Raw genomic sequence first — 5886 nt, 5'->3', positions numbered from 1 at the left:
ATCTTTTATTCTTAAAATGGAGATACATTGAGTTCTTTGTATACGATTTGGTTGTGTATTAGTCTTATTCTAACGTTGTCTATAACTGGTGGTCATAACGAATATGTATATTCATGATTTGATGAGAAGAAAAAAACTATGTAGTCAAGCTTTATTTTTCCCTTTTACCATAATATGAAAGGTGACATCGTGAGCCCCTCGGTGATTTGATGATGATATTCATGTGTTAGGCCAAACCCAGACTTAATTGATGTAGTCTGATTTGATCATCATAACTCCAAAATCGAGAAACATATTGATAAACTGTTAGGTTGATTCATAATCCATGATTCAGTCAACCATGATATGTTGAAAGAAACAAAGAAATAATGGATTACTTATCTGCGGGCCAATTCTTAATAAGATCATAGTTCGACAATTATTGTGGAAGACACACTTTGTTGATTATTCGAAGTCTATCTGACCAATAGTAGTTGATGAATTGTCTAAGTGGGAGACTATTAGAAATATTTATCTAATATCATAACTAACTGGTGTAACTTTGGGAAGAATAACAAAGTCCTTTTTAGGATGTCCTCAAGAGCAAAAATAACTAGAAATGGTTTTAGGAGATTGAGAAAATAGTTTATTAATTTATTACACGTTAATAAATTAATTAAAAACTAGTAAAGTTAATTAGAATTAATTTAGGATTAATTGGAACTAATTTAAAGATACATGGGCTGAATGGTACTTGTTTAATAGTTGAGCAACAAGAACATTTAGGATAGTCCATGTGGTGGATAGTTTTGTGGAGGTTCCAGAAACCTTCCAGAATCAATCCAAGAAACAGATACGGATTTGATTTGAATCTGGATTAAATATATATTTAATTGATTCAAATCATGGTTATCATGTTACCACCATAGCTATATAAAGGGGCCTTGGGTGCTCATATTTTCGGCTTTAACACACCTCCTAAGAGGCTGTAAAATCCAATTTTCACTTCTCTCATATCTCACTCCTTTTGTTTCTAGGGTTCTTGACTTTTAGGTGTAAACTATTAGAGGTACTCTACTTTGGGTACTAGTCTTTACAAGAGCAACAAAAGATCAAAGGAATTTAGCTTCAAGAAGACATCTCGATTTTGTCATAGGTTATTGTTTCAATCCTTTCTCATTTAGCTTGTCAGGTTAGTTTTAAAAGTATGTTGCTATAATAGTAAAACTTAGATCCTAGGATGCATGTACACTTCAGATGATTTTTGAATGTTTATGCCACCTTACTCTAGTGTATAGTTGCATAGAAAACCTAACATGGTTCATCTTTTGTGGAGGAGGTGTGGTGGTTTGACGGTGGGTCTGTTTATGATGATTAGGGTAATACCGAAGAACGAGAGACTGGTATCTATCTTAAGCTTAATTTTTTTCATTACTGGTGGTGTTCAGAAGAGACTATGTTAACTTTGTTGTACTATGTTTCAATCAAAACTAACCCACAAAAGATTCAAGAAGATAACTTGTTTGATGCACATGACTACGTGCAATTGCAATGGAAGAAAGGGGGAGTGGTTCGAGTTATCACCGGTGATGTTGGAGGTGGGAGGTAGGTGACGAGATACCGTCGGTGGTTTGGGACCAAGCGACTGGATTTATTGGATCGTGAGAGGAAGACGTGTTGCTGCAAGAGATGGTAGTCAGTGGGAGGCTAGGACGGAAAGACTACTCTTCTAGGGAAGAACAGGGGAGGTGAAGGAGGACGAGTTTATATATTCTTTTTTTTTTAAATAGTTTTAAAAAAATGTATAATAAATTAAAAATGGCAAAATAATCATTTTATATAAATGAGGGATCAACCACGATAAAAATTGAAAACACAAAGACCATCTTTTAGGACAAAAAACGGTTAAGGATCAAAACCAAGATTTTGAAAAACCACATAAACCATTGATGAAGTGTAGTATTGAAAAAAATATATTCAAACAAAACCTAAAAAAAAAAACATAAGCAAACAAAAATAAAATAAAAATTAAACTATATATTGGAGCAAAACATCAAAAGAAACTAAATTATAAAAAATATATATAAATAAAATAAAAACACAAATAAATAATAAATAAAATTACATAAATAAATACTATAACACGAATAAATTACATAAATGGTCCTTATGATCATAAGAACAAATATATCATTTAACATAGGAGTTAACTTTTAAACAAAAATTAACACGGTTAGCTAAAATGACATAATTTTAAAGATTAAAATGACTCCTATATATAAAATTCTTAAAAAAAAACATTTATTAGTAAATTTTTGCTAATTAGAAGGACCAACGATGTAATTTTGTCTAGTAGCAAAGAGCAAAACACAACATAACGGAACACATAACCGATCGAAATTTAAACAAAAAATTAACGACCAAAGCCAAACAATCCAAATCAAAAGTGACCATTCGTATAATTTATTATACAACATAAGATACAAAAGTCATAAATAACTTTTTTTTAGAGGGAAGTAGAGAAAACATAAAATATCTTGTATCCTAAAATTACAGAAGACGACAAGAAAGTGTATGTGACGCACCGCTAGAGAGAGTAATGAAAAAGAGAGGTGAAAGAAAAGATTACGAAGATGAAAGTAAGTATGAGTGCAAGGCCATGATGTGACGCGTGTCCGTTAGCCAGCTGTATTCCAAAATTATACCAAATGCAACCGCTTGGCTCATCTCACAGCCGGTCACCCACTAGCATCACCCCCTTTCCTACTCACCGGTTCGACCGGTCATTCCTAACCCCTTTTATATTCCTCACTCCCCATATAAAACCACCATCTCCCCACCTCCACACCCCACTTTCTCTCTCTACAATTCTCTCCGATTTCAAATTCAAAGATCATATCTTTTCCATGAATTCTCACTGAAAATCAACAGATTTTTGCATTTATGGCGAACAATTCGAAGAAAGATATGGACCGAATCAAAGGTCCATGGAGCCCCGATGAAGATGAGTTGCTTCAGCAACTTGTCGAGAAGCATGGCCCGAGAAATTGGTCGCTTATCAGCAAATCTATTCCTGGTAGATCAGGGAAATCTTGTCGGCTGCGGTGGTGTAACCAGCTGTCGCCGCAGGTGGAACACCGTGCTTTTACTCCGGAGGAGGATGAGACGATCCTTCGGGCACATGCCCGGTTTGGTAACAAATGGGCTACGATTGCCCGGCTTTTATCCGGTCGAACCGATAACGCCATTAAAAACCACTGGAACTCGACTTTGAAACGGAAATGTTCGTCGATGACGAACGAAGAGTTTAATGACTTCGCGATTCAACAACCATCGTTGAAACGCTCTGTCAGTGCCGGCTCAGCGGTTGCCGTTTCAGGTCTTTTCTTCAACCCGGGTAGCCCAACGGGATCCGATATCAGCGATTCCAGTCCGCCGGCGATGTCGTTCCGCCCTGTTTCTCGGCCCTGCGCCATCGTCCCTCAGCAGATCGAAATTCCAACATCGTTGTCACCGCGTTCCCCGACTCCACAGCCAGCGAACGACCCTCTAACGTCGTTGAGTCTTTCACTTCCCGGAGTCGAAACGAGCGATACGCCAACGGCAATCCCGATGCAGCTAATGCCGCCGTCTCCGACGGTTATAGCCCCGCCTCCATCCCCTGTTCCTATACCCGCGACGCCGTTGCAGCAGGTTCCTGGGAATCGTAATCAAGAAATAAATCTGAACAATGAAGCTGAGTTTATGTCGGCGATTCCATCTGCCATATCTTTGGCGATGCAGCAGCTTCAGGTGTCCCGTCCTCCGGCACCGGAGAAGTCCTCTGTGCCGTTAAGTGATGAGTTTTTGTCAGTGATGCAGGAAATGATAAGGAAAGAGGTGAGGAAGTACATGAGAGGTCTTGAGCAACCGGGAGGCGGAATGTTCAATGGCTTTAGGAGTGGAACTGTGGTGAACAGGACTGGTTAGGTTAGGGTAGCCGGAAACCATGGAAGGTGGAGGGATGAAAAAGGAAGAAACTTTCCTCCATTCTGTTAAAATTTTATAAATATTGGTCGTTCGTTAAAAAAGGAAAGAAAGAAATAAAATTGTAAAGAGTAGAGTTTTTGAGGGGGGAAAAGGGAGGTTTAATGAAAAGATAAACATAAAAAGATGATAGTTGTTCGAAATTAGCGTCTTGTTTTTCTTTGACTTAGGATATAACTGTAATTTCAGTCACTTGAATCCAACTGAAATGCTTTGTCACCGAGACTCGAAACGACGAATTAATTACTGGGATTTATTGAAAAAATAAAAGGGTAAATAGCATAAAAAATACATTTCCATTACACAAAAATTTTAATTTAACACTTTTTTTTTTTTTTTTAATTTAACACTGTGTTTTTCAATTTGTTACAATTCTGATCATTTTACCGGTTAACCAAGTTACATGCTGATGTTACATGCTAACATGATATACTGACGTGTCAAAATTGAATTTTTTTTTCACAAAAAACACTAAATTTTCAAAAAAAATTTTCGATTTTCACACTAAGTTTAATTTTTTCTTTCAATTTTGACACTGTTTTTTTTGTTCCAAATCGAACATTATTTTTTCCAATTTTGTTTAATTTTGACCATTTTCCATTTAAAACCGTATCAATATATTTTTTTATTACATTTTAAACCGTATAAATATATTTTTTTGTTTAAAAACCACATTTTTATTTAAATAGAAAGTATTTTTTTTTTTTTTTGACATTCAAAGTATAATGTATAAATATGCATTAGTTATATCATGAGAATCAAACTAACCATAAACTTCTAATAAGATGTGAAAATTTCAGGGGTTGCAAACTTGACATCCGAGTTTTAATCGATTAAACGCCTCCAAACCTCCAAACTCATTTTAAAGTTGCGTATTTAATATAAAATACGGTTTTTATATAACTAATACATATTTATTCATAAAATTATGGTAAAAAAACTTGTATTTATACAAAACTATGGTTTTTAATTGAAATGGAAAATGATCAAAATTGAACAAAAATTGATAAATGATGTTCGATTTGGAACAAAAAAACATAGTGTCAAAATGAAAGAAAAAATTAAACTTAGTGTCAAAATCGAAAAAAAAAATGAAAGCTCAGTGTTTTTGTGGAAAAAAAATTCAATTTTGACACGTCAGCATATCATGTAAGCATGTCACATTATCAAAACTGACACGTCAGCATGTAATCTGGTCAAGTGGTCAGAATTGTAACAAATTGGAAAACACAGTGTCAAATTTGAGACAAAAAAAACACATTGTCAAATTAAAATTTTGGTGTAAACGGAGTGTTTTTTTATGCTATTTACCCTTTTTATAACCATATCTATCGTTAATAAACTCTCAGTATCATGTTTATTGTTTAAACTTTAATATACAACATAAATATCTTTACAGAACTATTATAACATACTTTCATATCAAACTTATTGGTAATTAAGGAGGTTTGCGAGAAAACCAAAAACTAAAATTGCAAAATAGACCCGAAACCTTACCAAAAACCAAAAAATCTAAACATAAGTTTTGAATTTGAAAAGACCAAACCATCTTAGAAAACCAACATTTTCGTTTTTGTTTTTTGAAAAATCCAGTTTTATTTTGTTTAATATTTCAAGGAATTTACACACACACACACACATACACACACACACACACACACACACATATATATATATATATATATATATATATATATATATATATATATATATATATATATATATATATATCACACTAGTATCATTTTGCAAAATAAGAATAATTCAAAAATTAATTAGCAAAATATTAAATTTCACATTTTTCAAGTTATGTTTAAATTATTTAACATAATGTTGTATGGTTTGTGGGTTAAAAAAAAAAAAAAAAAAAAAAAACCTAAT

The 5886-nt window shown here is 33.8% G+C and overlaps 1 pseudogene; it reads left to right on the top strand.

Annotated features, from left to right (window-relative positions):
- The first annotated feature begins 2814 nt into the window (after positions 1-2814).
- Positions 2815-4224, top strand: LOC145087511 (transcription factor MYB44 pseudogene; annotated as a pseudogene).
- The last annotated feature ends 1662 nt before the right edge of the window (positions 4225-5886 follow it).

The sequence above is a fragment of the Lactuca serriola genome, chromosome 2, assembly GCF_051521515.1.
Source record: "Lactuca serriola cultivar US96UC23 chromosome 2, Lser_US96UC23_V15, whole genome shotgun sequence".
Lineage (NCBI taxonomy): Eukaryota > Viridiplantae > Streptophyta > Magnoliopsida > Asterales > Asteraceae > Lactuca > Lactuca serriola.
This window is presented reverse-complemented; position numbering and strand designations above follow the sequence as displayed.